General features: G+C 44.6%; 1 pseudogene; it reads left to right on the top strand.

Annotated features, from left to right (window-relative positions):
- The first annotated feature begins 15,217 nt into the window (after positions 1-15,217).
- On the top strand, positions 15,218-15,777 carry LOC103285016 (adenylate kinase isoenzyme 6-like; annotated as a pseudogene).
- Positions 15,778-16,903: the final 1,126 nt, after the last annotated feature.

Genomic DNA, 16,903 nt, shown 5'->3' with positions numbered 1-16,903 from the left:
CAAGGGCGGAGCCTATAGACCTGGCAGTAGGTACATTTGCTATCAAGGAACTTAAATGTTGTAAGGGAAATAGGGTTTTGGATGACGTTAGTAAAAAGCCCTTAGAAATATATTTTTATCTTCAAAGTTGTGAAACAAAACTTGAAGAAGGTATTACTGACATTTTACTGAGCTAGGTTTAGATGCTGTACGAAATACTTATTGACTTGATTTAATCATCGTATCAACACCTTGAAACAGGTAGCATTACTATCCTATGAGGAAATTGGGGCATAGAAAGATGATGAACATCACTAGCGTCCACAGCTGGTGGCAGAGCCCAGACCTGAACCAGGCAATGGAACCCCATGCCCACTGTTCTCTCTCTCCTCACGCGTAATAGGTGGCCAGAAATCACTTTATTCTCAACTTCCGGTCTTAGCTTAGGCATTATTTCATCTCAGAAGCCTCCTTGGCCTTTTAAGTTTGATTAGCTGCTCCTCCTCTATGACCTCTAAGGCTGAACCTCTCCCCTCACGTTATTGAACACAGTAGGTCATAATTGCCTATTTACTCACCTGTACCGATTGTAAGCAGTGTGGGGGCAGGGATCACATCCGCCTTGTTTTCTAATCTGTCCTCAGGGCTTGGCATATAGTTTGTTTCCCCAAACAAGAACTGAGTGAATTTCCATTATTTATCCCTTACTCTCAAGTTATTTTTCAGGATCTTCCTATTCTGTAATTTCCAAAAACAGGTTTGGAAATTCATTTAGCTTTGTCATAGATAATGTGCATACTGTAAAGCTCCCCTCCCCCGACGGGGTCTCTTTCCAAATGTTTGATGCTTTTCTAATGTTGTGACTCAGACTTGTTGACTGGCTTTGCCTCTGGGCTCTGTCCTCCTGGTTTTAATTGTGGTCCTAAACTTGTGGTATAATTGAAATGTTGGCAATGGGAAAAGGATGGTGTAACTTTTACTTAACAATGACATAGCTGCATAGGTATTTCCTAATTCTCTCTGGTAATCAAGGTTAAAAAGCTTTAGCTCTGTTATGATAGCTTTGTGCCAAAAACATGTCATGGAGCTCTCTTTACACATGCCTCTGCCCCCTTCCCCAAGAGGGCATCAGTATGACTCCAAGAACCAGGTGGGCTTTGCCCTCATTTTCCATGATTATCCTCATGGCTTCATTGCAAAAGCCTCCACCCTTCCCTGGCCTTTACCTTTGCCTCCCATTTCCACCCCCAACATGCATCATCCACAATTCACATTCTCTGGAAACAAAGGTGCATTGAAGTAAATCTCAATGCAATAGGTGTAGACTGTTCTGTGACATCCTGGAGTACAAAAAAATGCCACATTTATTTAATGGTCTAAACAAAATTAAACCTATACCATGCCCTGCTCTCAGAACAATGAAGAATTTACAAATCCGGGGATTCATGGAAGATGGCGGCATAGGCAAATGCCTGTACTCACCACCTCCCACAATCACATCAAAATTACAACTAAAATACAGAACAACCATCATACAGAACCACTGGAAAACTGGCTGAATGGATGTCCTACAACTAGAGAAGTAAAGAAAGCACACTAAGACTGGTAGGAGGTGCAGAGGCATGGATCATGTGTGCTGCTTTTTAAATCAGGAGGGAGATCATCTCTGCAGAGGCTGCCCAGAGGAGCAAGGCATACCAGTCCCACACCAGCCCACCAGCCCAGGGTCCCAGAGCTAGGAAAAGAAGTCCCTAAAGTAAGAACTATAGGCTGTAAAAACCAGCAAGGATTGGGGCTCAGTGACACAGAGGCTGCTGGAGACCCAGCTGTTCCTCTTAAAAGGCCAGCAATATGAACTGAACTTACAAGGTCCTGCTTCCTCTGAGCTCCAGCACCAGGGTGAGGCTCTGGGGAATGCAGACACAATGATGGATTGTCTGGCATCAGGGCAGGAAATCGGGGGAGACTTTCTCCAGATGGAGGTGCTCATGGAGATCATTGTTCCTATGCTGGAACCTCCCCAGTCACAGGGCTGACTGGAAGTCATTTCTTTTTGCTCTGCCCTGGTGATTCCCTAAGACCCCGCCTCATCCAATTTACAATCCTACCCAAGCTGTGTGCAGCAGCTTTTGCATATGAGTGGCCTGCCTTGCTCAGGCTAAATCTCTCAAACAGGCTGCAGCTGGGTCAGGGAGTCCCAAACCTATCAATAAAAGGCCCAAGACCCAGCACCAGCACCAGCTTGCCTTGCTTCACAGCTGGGCCTCATCTGGGCACTTCCAAACCTGATACAAAGAGTAGGAATCTGAGGATCTCTCTGTAGCTCCAGCCAGGTGGCCCCAGACAATGGCTGACTTTGCACCTCCCTGGAGATCCAAGAGCCAGTGTGCCCAGTGGTCAGCATCAGACCATACCAAATTACAACTCAACACATCCATAGCGACACACTCAAGGGGCAGACTCAGTGAGCACCAAAGCCCCACTGAAGCAAGTCCTGCTTCCTAGGAGTGTCTCTTACACAGCAGCTCTCCCATTGCAGTTGCAGCTGGTCTTCACAGCCAATTGGCACGGAGGTCAATTCCTCCCAGTGACACCAACAGCAATCAAGTCTCAACTACAAGACTGTGCTCACAGCCCACAAAGGAGTACACAAAAGTGATTTAGGAGGCTGAGCCACTGGGCCCTGTAGAACACCTACTACACAAGGCCACTCTACCAACTCAAGGAGACATAGCAGCTCTACCCAATACATAGAAACAAACACAGGGAAGCAGCCAAAATGTAGAGACAAAGAAACATGTCACAAATGAAAGCTATTAAAGAAATCAAACTACTGGATATAGAGTTCCATGAATCACACACACACACGAGTTGTCAAATCCCAGAAATTTCCAGACAAAACCACGGTGATAAGGTTACTCAAGAATCTTCTAGAAAAAAAAAAGAATTTTCTAGAAACCTCCAAAAAAAAATGGAAAAGGACCAGTCAGAAATTAATCATACATTGACTAAAATAATATACAGGAATTCAACAGTAGAGGATTCTGAGAATCAAATCAATGATTTGAAATATGAGGAAGCTAAAAACATACAACCAGAAGAGCAAAAAGAAAAAATAATCCAAAAATATGAAGATAGTGTAAGGAGCCTCTGGGACAACTTCAAGTGTACCAACATTCACATTATGGGAATGCCAGAAGAAGGGAGAGAGCATGATATTGAAAACCTATTTGAAGAAAAAATGACAGAAAACTTGCCCTACCTGATGAAAGACATAGACTTACAAGTCTAGGAAGCACAGAGAGTCCCAAACAAGAGGAACCTAAAGTGGACCACACTAAGACACATCATAATTAAAATGCCAAGGGCTAAAGACAGAGAATCTTAAAAGCACCAAGAGAAAAGCAGTTAGTTACCTACAAGGGAATGCCCATACGACTGCTAGCTGATTTCTCAACAGAAACTATGCAAGCCAGAAGGGAGTGGCAAGAAATATTCAAAGTGATGAATAGCAAGGACCTACAACCAAGATTACTCTACCCAGCAAAGCTATCATTTAGAATTAAAGGCCAGATAAAGAGCTTCACAGACAAGAAAAAGCTAAAGGAGTTCATCACCACCAAACCAGTATTATATAAAATGTTGAAAGGTATTCTTTAAGAAAAGGAAGAAAGAAAAAAAAAGATAAAAAATATGAACAACAAAATGGCAACAAATACAAACCTATTAACAATTGAATCTAAAAGTCAAAATAAATGAATAAGAAACCTAATGAACAGAATAAACTGGTGAATAAAATAGAATCAGAGGCATGGAAATGCAACAGACTGACAATTCTCAGAGGGATGGGGGGTGAGAGGCGGGAAGAGATTAAACAAAGGTCTTAAAAGCATATATGCATTATCTATGGACACAGGCAATAGGGTGGTGAAGGCCTGGGGCAGGGCGGGAACTGGGTGGAGGGGGATAATGGGGGTAAAAAAGAGGGACATCATTAATAATCTCAACAATAAATATTTTTTTAAAAAATACTATTTGAATCTATACACACACACACACACACACACACACACACACGAATTGTCAAATCCCAGAAATTTCCCACGTTTCATTGTTCCTCCCTGCATTACACAAGAAACTCGGGGCTTACACAGATCAGAAATTTGGGGATGGTCCCGGATCCTTTATCCATTGTTTCAGTGATGCCCATGAGCTGCTGGTTAATTACCCATGGTAATTTTCTCAGTCTTACTCTTACTCAAACTATCAGCAGCATTTGACCTGGTTGATTTCTTCCTCTGCCAAAAAACTTTCTTTCCCCTTTTCTCACTACACCTTCTCTCTGACTTTGCTGGTTCCTTCTCATCTTCTCTAAAAACTGAAGCACTCTCAGCCTACATCTTTAGACCTCGTCTCTACCTTCATTCTTTGTTTAGATGAGTTCATCTGGCTTCATGGCTCTAAATACCATCGATCTGCATTGGTAATCTCCAGCTCCAAACTCTCCCTTCAAGTCTAGACCCCTACTGCTGACTGTCTCCTTGACAACTTCACTTAGATGGCCAATAGACATCTCAAATTTAACATATCCAAAACCTGATCATTCCTCCCTCCTCCCCAATTCAGCTCTAATCTCATTCTTTCCTATCTCAGTAAAGACAATGTCATTGCACTGTTTGCTCAGGCTAAACACCTTGGAGCCATTCTTGACTCCTCCATATATATCTAGCTCTCTCTCTCTCTTGCTCTCAATCCCACATTCAATCTACCAGCAAATGTGATTGTCTCCTGCTTAGAAATAAAATGTCTCACCTCCTCCACTGCTACTACCCTACTCCAAGTCACCAGCACATCTTCTATTCTGGATTATTGCCATAAAGAGTCTACCAGCTTCACTTCTGTCATTATCCCACAAGTCTATCTTTCACACATCAGCCAAAGTAATCTTTTTAAATCAAATGTCAGATTGTATCACTTCCATCCTCAAACTTCCCAATAGTTTCTCATTAGTCAGTAAAATCCTTAAACTTTACAATGATCTGCAAGTACTTACATGATACGGTTCTGTCTGCCTGAAATACTCTTTCCCAAATACTTGCATGGTTCATTCCCTCACCACATTTATGTCTGTATTCAAATGCAACCTCCTCAGTGGATCCACTATATAATAGTGGCCCCTACCCCTGTCTCTCTCTGTCCCCTTACCAGCTTTTTTCTTCTTCATGACCCTTAGCATGACTTGTCCTGCATGAATTCATCACTGTATTGTCTGTCCCCTCCTCTAAAATGTAAGCTCACTGAGAGAAGGGACTCTTGTCGGTTTGGTTCACTGCCCTATCCTCCACTCAGAAACAGGATCTGGTGCAGACTAAATGCTCAGTCTGTTAAGGGAATGAATGATTGGCCATTGTGCTGCCTGTGGAACCCACATGAAGGTGATGGCTGCCAGCAGCCGCTCCCTCTCTGACCATTGCCAAGGTTCCCACACTCACTGCCCTTCATTCTCAGACCTCAGAGCTTCCCATACAGCCATCCTCATGTAACATTGTGCTTAAGGGTTCAGCACTGGCACAGGGCCTGGTTCTCTGCCACTCACACAGTCTGCCCCTCCATACTGCCTCCTGTCTTACAGACTAACTTCACTACCACCTTCCAAATACACACAGAAACAGCTTACTCCTCCCCTGGAGGGAAGGAGAACCCTGAGAGGCAACATAGCATAATGCTTAATAGATGCTGGAGGTCAACTTCTGGTGTCCAAATCCTGGTCACATAACAGTTGTGCGGCTTATGGCTCCTGACAGTCAGGAGAGGGAGATTCTGGGCCTGAAGCTGCCTCTCTCTTGCTAAGGGACCTCAGCCATATTGTGTGACCTCATTGGGCCTCCGTTCCATCTCTTTAAAACGACTAAATTGGGAAGGTGATGTTTAAGGACTCCTTCCAAGCCTAAGAGCCAGGGATTTTAAATAAATAGAGGACACATTTCTTGTACTCAAGGAATACTGAATCCAGCAGAGGAAATTGTCCTTATGCCCATGAGAGAGCCGATACCCTCTGAAGACAGGACCTAAGGAAGGGTCCTGAGTGCACTGCGCCAATAAGGCTGTACGAGTTCTGCAAACAATTCACAGAGGAAGGTGGCCTGCCTGGTCCTAGGGGGGCAGGTAGATACAGTCCCACCATCTGTGTAGTCACTCATTGTGTTTATAGGCATGGGCAGATCGCTGGGGATGGGACTACTGGTGGAGACACTGAGAGATGTGGCCTTGCAAAGGGACTTAGGTGAGGTGACCTGCATGTTAGTCCAAGTGAGAAGTGACATGCCTCTGCAGGAAGACCCTCCAAGGGGGAAAAATCCCAGCACTGTCACTCACTGTGAGACGCCCAGCCTCAAGTTTCTCATCTCGAGAACAGTGTTGCTCTCCTAAAAATGGTTGTTAGGATTCAGTAAAATAAAGCGTGCAAAGTGCTTAGCACAATGCATGATAGGCAGAACATGCTCAGTGCTGTCCGTAGCCGTGGTTTACTACTGTTAGAATGCGCACATCCTCCCTGAGTTGGGCAGAGAATTATTTCACCCCCTGCACTCATTTCACCCAAGACACAGGTCAGAACACTCCATGAGAATCTGGCAAGTACAACATTGGCCACCTTTCCAAAGGGACATGCCAAGGTCCCGGCCTTGGCACCAGGGGCCGTGTGTCTGGAAGGAGATGTCTCTGGTAGCAGTTCCATCGGGGAGGGACTGAGGGGAGTGAGGGTGCCCTTGGCCACCAGGAGCACAGGGAGAGGTCAGCCAACAGGTCCTCAGGACAGCTCGTGGCTCAGTCTTTCTCGGGCTGTGGCAGGTGTGCCCTCATCTCTCTCAAGGAGAAGGGACACGGTGGCAGCTCCAGCCCTGTGCCTTCTATCACTGCCAACTGTGCATGTGGAGGACATGGCCCCATGCTTTTCTCACTGTGGAAGAACCCAGTGCAGACCACGGAGCGCGAACGAGGCTTCAGTCCTGGAGTCAGACTCAGGACGGATGCCGTGGGACTCATTTTTAGCTTCTCTTATTGCCCGCCTTTCACAGTGGGCACCGCTCAAGTTATTACCCTTCAAGTGAAAATCCAGACCAAACGTACAAAGAAGGATAAATAACCCGACTCAATCTGCTGAGCTGAGCAAAGTCGATGTGATATATGCATATTTTCTTTATAAATATATGCATAAGTAAATGTGTGGCAGAGAGTCTTATGCCCAAAATAAATTGATAATACGATACTCTAAAACACTGAGAGCTTTCCGACTCCCCTCCACCCTCCACAGCTCCCCCGCCCAACTGGAAGGATTTAAGACGTTTTATTGTAGACAGCTCCATCAAGGCTGCAATATGATTATTTTCTTTCAAAGCAATGGTTTCCACTTACCAACACTGATTTAGTGTTGTTTAGCTTGGTGTTTTTCCTCCCTCAGTGTGATGAGCCTAAGTGAAAAACTCAGCAGTGCCGGGGAATGTGACCACCCCTGTGGAATTAGAAGTTGTTCCTTATCCGCTTTCTCCACAGGTCGAGGTTGCTTCCTCCTCCCTCCCAGGAGCTCACCGTGGCGAGAGTTTATGTGTAACTTCCTCTGCTGCTGAGGCCAGGCGCTAGGTTAACTTCTGGAAGTATCTTTGGAAACTAATTCTCAGGCAAAACTCCAAGAAAAAGAGGCACATGGTGAGGAACTGACATAATTTTTTAACACCACAACTAGCATATTTCTGCAGGCAATTGCAGCCAAAACGGGTTGCCAAGACCAATATTGATCTAGTCCTTCATCCAATCAACAAATGCCATTGTTTATAAGATATAATTTTTCTTGGTTAAAGTTCAAAGTTAAACTCCAAGGATTTCCAAAACTATAAAAATGAGAGGCTTTCATAACCTCAAAAAAAAAAAAAAATTCCTGGCCAGTTTTCCTCCTTCATGGGTTTTCACAGTCACTATGAGAAACATAGCCAAGAAAACATTTCTGGGGTCTTTTTTTCCTCTGAACTCTGATAATTTTTAAAGGAGGATTATCTGTGTAAAAGTCCCTTAAATCTTTGTACCTCCCTTGAAAAGCAGGGCATGTCAGTTGCACAGGTGGCTCAGGTTTGCTTTTCTACTTCAGGGCTACCTACCTGCAGGATTCCATAAATCATTCAGCGTTTTCCAGGTTTAGAGTCAAGTCTGCCTCTCCCTTCCCACCTCTCTTATTTAATGGGAAAATGACTGAGTCTTTTCTAAGCCCCTTGGAGTAAAGCAAAAAGTTCTTTCTTGGCCTATATCTGATTCCGAAATGGAAAACCTTAGCAAATAAATGGTGAGTTGATGGTTCTTTGGAAGCCGGTTCCTTGTGGTTCTTCTTGCTCCACATGAGCATCCACTCCTGGGAGTCAGTGTCAGGGACAAGCAGGTCAGGATTAGGATGTGGATGAGATGATTTATGAAATCTCAAGTTGGGCAGCTTCTTAAAAAAAAAAAATTAACATTGGGGGGCAGGGGCGGTAAGAGATCAACCAAAGGACTTGTACCTGGTATGCATGCATATAAGCATAACCAATGGACACAGACAGTGGGCGGGGGGGGCGGGGGTGAGGGCACGTGCTGGGGGGTGGGAGCAGCTGGTGGAGAAGTCAATGGGGAAAAAAGGAGACATATGTAATACTTTCAACAATAAATAATTTAAATTAAAAAATAATAATGTTAACAGAGGCCATACCTTCTTGTCTACACCTGCCTCCCCTCAAACCACACCCCCCCCCAGAGGACTTGGCAGGGTGGCTTGTATACACATGGTGCTGAGTGTTGGTTCGTTTGAGGATGCCTATGGTATACTGATTCATCCCTATGGAGATGTCTCTCAGTTCACTTTTCCAACTTGGAGGAAAAGTGAACTGAGGATGGTGAGCAGTCCTTCCTGCCACAGTGTGCATTGAGCACCTATCACATACCAGGTTCTTGTCTACACACTTGGGGTCCAGCCATGGATAAAACAGGTAGGTAAGCAATCTCTGCCCTGGGGAGCTTGCACTCCAATGGGAGCGGAGCGGTAGGTTACAAACAATGAACTAGACTCTCCAAGGAGATGCTCTGAGTACATTTATATGATGTACTCAATTGAAAGGCACAGCAAGTCATCCCTCTGGGCCCTGGGACACAGCAATGGAATTCTGGAAACCGCGGCAACACACCAAACCCACTGAGACACTATGAGACCGAGAACCCAGGGGCTAATTTTGAGGACAGGAATGTTGTGCCAGCACTGACAGCTCACGTTTGTACGGAACTTTCCAGTTGGCCAAGAGCTTTCACTCTTTCCTAACGCCCTCACAACAGTCCCTCAGGGTAAGCAGAACGATCATCCCAGTCCTATGGATGAGGAAACCAGGTTTTCGAGACCAAAAGTGACTTGTACACCATCACAAAACCCACATGGCAGGTCTGGGCACAAGCTCAGCAGAATAACAGCAGTAATAATAAATACGGTGCTTGCTACATGCTCAGCACTGTTCTAAGTGCTTTGTATGAATTAACCCTTTTTAATCCTCAAAGCATTCTAATGAGATAGAGATGACTATTTTCCTCATCTTACAGAGGAGAGAGTTGAGGCACAGAGAAATTGAATCACTTGCCAAAGGTCACATAGCTACGAAGTTGCAGAGCTTGGATTCAAACTCAGGCCATTCCAATGTAAGCAGCCTCCTCTAATGGCAGCTTCAGCTCTGGCTCCAAGGGCGGTGCACTCTCTCAAGTGCAGGGGGGAAAGGCCGGTCCATTGATCAAGTGGCCAGAAAACAAATGAATAGCCACACACTAGCGATGTCACCATCTATTACAAGGAACAATGGTACTCTGTGCTAATAATATATTTCCTGAGTGATAATGAGATTAAGTAAGAGGGAAAGAAACGCAAAGGATTTTTAAAAATTGTCCTCAGATCCCTTTGCTGCAAACCAAACAACCCATTAGGATGAAGCTGGTTTATCTGTGACTCTTTTGAATTAACAAAGAACTAAGATTTGCACAATTTTCTTTAACCACCCTGTGTTCTCTGAACTCTGCTGTACCCAGTCTTTACAAGACAATCTTACGTGTAATTATGCTTTGCTTTGTACTCTCCCATAATTATTCTGTGTTTGCCCAGCCTGTCTCCCCAAGCGAATTATAAGATCCTCAATGACTGGAATCTCTATCAGATGCTTTCATTGGCCTTTCAGCCCTAACCTGTGTAGTCCATCAACGTCTGTTGACAGCTTGAATAAATGGTCTTTTTTTTTGGATGGGGGAGGCGGCTACAGTGATGCTTTTATTAAGTGATGCTTTAGTCTCAGTCTGTCAGGGATTGGGAGTGGGGGTGACCCTATTCTCCCCAGGTTGTCCGAGACTTGCTATCTTGGAGGAAGGATGCAGGAAGCCTGCTCTCCTCTGAGAACAGCCTGGGAAGCTAGGCTGGCACTGGTGTGAGAGACAATAGAACTGAGATCCCCACGCTCCACCCCCAGGGGGAGGGGCCAAGGCAATCCTGGTGGAAGTCAAGGACCCACAGCCCCGCTCCTGCTGCTCCATTCACTGGCCTGAGATATTCATGAACTCTGCTCCCACAAGTCACCTTCACATTCCAAAAGCTAGCCCCGTGCTCAGCCCCACCAGGCCTTTGTCCTGGGGAAGGACCAGGTAGGAAGCCCATCAGGATGGGGGCCCCTGACTGAGCAGCTTCAGGAGGCCTCTCCTTTCTCTAGGCAAGGGGGCGCTGGCCTCAGACTGCACCCCCTCTCCTGAATAATGGTCTTTAAGATGACTTTTAAGTTGCTTCTTCAGAAGCTTTTGTGCTTGTTCAATATTGGTTGGCTAGGGGGTATTTGGTTGTGTTTTGTTTTGTATTATTGCAGTTAGAACTGCAAATTTCATATATAAAGACAGAGTGCTGATAAATGTCTAACAACCAGCTCTTTCAGGGCTTGGGGGTGGGGGGAGCCTTGTTCTGTAGCATTTCCTGTGGTATAAATCCTCTCACCATGGACTATTTCAAGCTACCAGCATGATGTCAACTGACTTGCAAAATTCCTGAAAATTTAACAATCAATTCTTTGAAGCTGGTACAGTGGCTACAAAACACTACAGTTTCTGCCCCTAAAATGTGATTGTTGCCGGACGTGGTGACTTTCGGCTCACAAAGACTTTCTTAGCAAGAGATTGTATCCAGGGTTGCCTGCAATATATGATTTTGAGCTTGTATATATGATCATTTGAAATACAAAACTTAGCAATGTACCAGTCGCTCACCTAGTCATTCCACGATCAAGTTGTGGTCAAGGTTTTATGTTTAAATTAATGGACGTAAAAATTAGACAACCAAGCTACATTCTATCTCCTGCCTTCATTTCTGCTCCTTCTCTTCCTCTTTCTCTTCTTTCCTTCTCCCATCACCTCACCTCCTTTACTCTCATGCCTTTTTTATGTTTAATGGTAGACTTTGCTCTTAACTTAAGGTGATGTTGGTGGGGTAAGAAAATACTTTTGAGGCCAGTGATCTTGCCCACCTAAGCCCATGGGATAACCCACTGGAGAACTTAAAACAACTCTTCCCAGAAAGTCCTTCTTCTATTCCAGCTTTGTAATCAGGGTTCCTAAAGTGTCCCTAATGGGATACGTACTGAGCAGAATCATTTTATCTTTAGGAAAGAGAGCACCCTCAGCACAGTTCCCACAGTTCCCCAGGTTCCCCAGCTGGGAGTTGTCTTCTCTGAATTTATCAAGATTCTAACTGCCAGGTCCCTCCCCACCCCCGTGAGGCCATCATCCTCTCCTCTTTATTAAACCTCTTGTTAACTAAGTGTGTGTGTTGAGGGAGGGCGGGTTAAGGCTCATGTAGAAAGTGGCTCCTTCACAACTTGCTAATGGGATCTGCCTGGGTGCGGAGAGCAGCAGAAAGCAATTGCATTGCTTCAAACCCATTCCCATGGCATCAAAAACCCCTGTTAGTATTCCTTTTTTAAAGAAGCTATATGACATTAACAGGTTTTGAAAGGAAAGTGATAAAAGTCATAAAGTAATAAACGTTTCTATTTCAAATATGGATGAGACTTTCTATTAAATTTATTGCGGCAAAATCCATTTTTTATTGATTAAACTAGTTCTCAAACCCTTAGGCAAGCTTGCGTGCTCTTTCTCTCCTTTTTTTCTGCCCATTTTCTTTTGTCAGTATGCCAAGGAAAAGCCTAGTCATGGGTACGTTCAACCTAAGAGCCTGCCTGAAACCTTTCTCTGAAGTGCTTGGCCTTCTCCACTTGATTTTGCAGTAGATGCTTTTCTTCTCTCCGAGTAGACTGTAACTCCTTGTAAGCAAAAGCAAAGTATTTCACTTCCCCCCTAGATCGCCTGTGCTTTGCAGAGCATGGGGGTGTGGAATCCCATAATTTTCAGACCTAGAAGAGTGTTTGGTAAGATCTTCGAACCTAGACATTGTTACTTGGGTCCATGGAGACAGCCTTGCTCAGGGTGTCTGAGAACGCTCTGAAGTGATCTAGAAAGTCCTGTAGCACCTGTGTGGGCACTGGAGCATGTGCGCCTATTGGCATTTTACTGGAGAGAAATGTTCAGATTCTAAAAACTGTTAATGTCATCAAACCTCTGGGGAGTTAGAGAGAGGAACTGGGTCTCAGAAAAAAATAGATGTTTATCCAATAAATACGTGTTAATAGTAGTATATGCATTCATGAAGGGATTGTTTCTTTTTTAGATCTATTTTACATACCATACATCCCGTACTTAAGTTGTATATTCACAAAGTCGTGCGACCATCACTACTCTCCAATGAGGATGAGTTACTGGGGGACTTTGTGCCAAGCACTGTTCTCAGTGCAGTGGGAACAGATGAATGACACCTCTGCCCTCTAGGAACTTACCTTCCACTGGAGCAGACCTTTTCTGTGAGAGTGGTGATTTTTCCAATCTCCCTCTGCTTTTCTCTTTAGAAGGACACTTGTTGGATTTAAGTCCTACCCAGATAATCCAAGATGATCTCATCTTCAGATCCTTAACTTAATTACATCTGCAAAAACCCTTGTTCCAAATGAGATCATATTCATAGGTATTAGGTAGATGTAACTTTGGGAGATGGGAGACACTATTCAACTGACAGCAAGTAGTGAGTGAGAGACTTGCTCAGGATAGTCACTGAGACCTGAAGGTGAGTGTGAACTAGCAGAGTGAAGGAAAGAGGGAAAGCATCCAGGCGGAGGGAGCAGAGAGCATCTGAGGACATGAACCAAGTTAGAAATGGTGCGAGATGAGGCCAGAGAGATTAGGCAGGGTCTGATCACTGTGGGATTGGTAAGCTTTGGGAAAATGTTTAAACTTGAAGGCAAGTGGGGAGCCACCGAGTATATTAAGCAGGGGGAAGGTTGCGGCCAGGTGTGCATCTGAGAAAAATAAGACTTGTGTCTTGTGGAAAATGAGTGTGAGAAAGAAAAACTGCGGGTAGACAATTCAGTTAAGATGCTCATTGGAAGTCTAGGCAAAGCATGGCGGTGGTTTGGACCAGAGGGATGGCGGTGAAATTCTAGAGTAGAATGGATAGGTCACAACCACCAAATTGTACTGGACCTCGTCTCTCCTAATGTGATTAGTCACATTGAGAAAGGCAATATGTAAAAACCATGCCTCACTGTGGCCTGGTAAAACCATTTAAAAAGGGAGTTAACCTTTATAAATTATTTTGAAGGGCTTGAAGAAGACATTTTTAGGATGAGAAATGAATGCCTAGCATGATTGGTACTGAATTCACCCTGAAAATATCCCGTCCTTTTCCATTCAACTGTGCAGTGCTGTGGCCTTGAAGAGCAGCACTGGTGTACTCTGGAGGTTTTAATAGCCTTTGCATGGCATATGTGGATGTGTGGTTGTTACAAGTATTTTCATTCTGGTATTTTTATGGCCTGAGCTATTTTAGCCAACATCCCAGTGCCAAGAGGACCCAAGTAGACCCCAGAAGCCTAATTATCATCGTCTGGAGGAATCTCAATGCCCAGTAACTTGGAAGGTTGTGGGAAGCAGCTGTCCCAGGATTCAGGGCTGTGCACTCTCCCTCTACTCAGAACCGTGGAGTGGCCTCCTGATGTGAAGGTAGCAAGCACATCCTCCCTTTCTTGGCAATGTCACTTGCATTTAATGTAAAATGAGAAGTCAATGGAAAATTTGCCCAGTTGGAAAAAAACAACAAAAAATGTGAACCAGTACTTGGTATTTTCACCTAATTCCTTCCACTATGACACAGAACTTCTTAATACCCCCCTCCCAGCCACCTCCAAGATCCAGCCTACTCTGTGGCTGAGGCAGACCTCGGGTTGGACTATCCTGGTTTTGTGAGTTGGTCTGATCTGTCCCCACAGTTTTTGGTGGAGACAGAACCCGTGTCTCTGAATCTCTGTAGCTCTTGCAGGCCTCACAAGTGCTGGGCGCATAGGTGTGCTCAGTAAATACTTGTGAATTAGCAGATCAGTGCTGAAAGGTTTTGAAGAGAGGAAAAAATAGAACAAAACAGAGCAGGGCCATTCTGCCTTATTCAAACTCAGTGGGATCATCTTGATGGAAGCAATGTTGATTTACCATAAGCCCTGCCCAGGGAATTAGCAAACTCAAGGCTCACCTCAGAGACTTTCTAGTTGTATGACCTTGATCAAGCCCCAGGCCCTGTCTGGGCCTCAGTTTCATCTTTGTCCAAGTGAGGAGTTGGGTCAGGGGACACCACGATGGCAGTCCAGGCCCAGGGCATCTGCCCACTGTGGCCTGTGGCTGTGCCTACCCAGGCTCTTTACCCAGGAAATAACTACAGACAGATTTTCAGTGACGTAACCAAGAGAGGACTGAACAGCGACTCCAGCAACAGAAGTGAAAGTCTATCCCAGAACTGTGTCGCCTGAGGATATTCCCCTTGAGGGGCCCTATTCAGTTCTGAGGATAGAAACACAGCTTCGCTCACGTCCTCTCCTCTTTCCCCCCAGAGGGACACTTTATTCAAAAATCCGGAGGATATAAGCACTCCTACCAGGATGTGTTTGTGGTTTGAAACAGGGCCAGCACTCTGGGGCCTGGCAGACCCAGGTTCACAAATGGCCGTGAACAAAAGAGATACAAACCTCTGCCCGGACGGTTTATTTGCTGGTAGGTTTAGATTATATGCTTGGGCTCTGGTTCCTGTATTCCTGCCTCGCACTGGATCTTACACATGAAAGAATTCAGAAGCAGGTTTTCTAGAGCCTTTGCATTGGGGACCACATTGCTTCTGAACATCCTGCTCATGGGTGCACCAGGGGTTGCAAAAACCACGCTGGCCAAAGAACCTGCATCAAGATCAAGACTGAAATACATTAATGTGAGTGATTTAGCTGGAGAAAGGCTGTTATATGATAGCTATGATGACGAGGATGCGTGTCCCATTTTAGATAAAGACAGAGTAGTTAATGAGTTAGAAAACCAAATGAATGATGGTGGAGTTATTGTTGATTACCACGGTTGTGATTTCTTTCCTGAATGCTGGTTTCATATCATTTTTGTGCTGAAAACAGATAATAGTGTATTGTACAAAAGACTTGAACAAGGGGTTATAATGAGAAAAAAACTAAGAGATAATGTGAAATTTTTCAAATTCTTTATGAAGAAGCATTAGCATCCTACTACGAAGAAATAGTGCACCAGCTTCCCAGCAATAAACCAGAAGATCTAGAGGATGATAGCAACCAGGTATTGAAGTGGATTGAGATATGGACCAAAGATAAAAGCTCTTAGGGGCCATCTGCAATACTTTCAACAATAAAGATAAATAAAATAAAAAAGATAATCGCTTTTGACTTATAAGACTGGCCACTTTATAATCACTATTAATATTTCTCTGCCCACATCTAATAAATCATCCAATTGTCAGTAAATCTTTCATATTAAAACTAGAGGCCCAGTGCATGAATTCGTGCCCAGATGGGGTCCAGCCAGCCCCACCCCCAATAGGGGTGGGGGGGCCGATCCGGTGCAGGGCTGGCTGGGGGGAGGAGCTGCAGGTGGTTGGCCAGCCAGCCCCACCCCCTGGTCGAACTTCTGGTCCAGGGGACAATTTGCATATTAGCCTTTTATTATATAGAATTGTGCTGTAGGACTAGTAGGTGGATAGAATAAAGATTTATGTTTGGGTGTTGTTGTTTTTTCCCGTGAGAGAGCTAAACAATCTCAAATATAACAAATACAATGTTATTAAAGATTGAGAATAAAAACACATTGTTTAATGCTTCAATTGCTAAAGAATAAATAAATCTGACCAAAAGTGTGCAAGGGGAAAAAAATAATTTAGAAGCAAAGGATTCAGATTTACAACCATTCCCTGAGCTCTGAAGGACAGGCCTCCGTGATGTCTCTGGAGCCTTGGAGAGCCTCTGAGAGAGGTATTGCTGGAGACCTGGAAGCAGAGGTGCAAAGAGTTAAGGCTTTTGGTCCAGGTGGCCCTCCCAGCACTGAGGGGCAGAGCCAGGAGCTGAACTCCCCTGGCCCGAAGGCCTGTGGTGACTTCACTGCACTTCACTGTGAGGAAATTCATGTGAGGCCCAAACATGTATTTTGGCCCTTAATCCTAGAGCATCTCTTGATTGCATTGTTCATTTGGAATGCTGAATAGATTTGCCCTAATCTTCACTTTTTGCCAGCAGAAGAGAAGAGACAGGAGCAGTATTTTTCCCAGGGATATAGCAAGAGTGGCATCAGAGGGCAGACTGGGGCCAGGATAGACTCACCGCTGAGAAGCTGTCTTTAAGCCCCCACCTTAGCCTGTTACTTGGGACTAATGCTCAAGTTAGAATCCATACTCTACAACATACTAACTCTCTAACCTTTGGGCAGGTACTTGACTTCTCTGTACTTTGGTTTCCTA

Source organism: Eptesicus fuscus, chromosome 2 (assembly GCF_027574615.1).
Source record: "Eptesicus fuscus isolate TK198812 chromosome 2, DD_ASM_mEF_20220401, whole genome shotgun sequence".
In the NCBI taxonomy this organism is placed as follows: Eukaryota; Metazoa; Chordata; class Mammalia; order Chiroptera; family Vespertilionidae; genus Eptesicus; species Eptesicus fuscus.
This window is presented reverse-complemented; position numbering and strand designations above follow the sequence as displayed.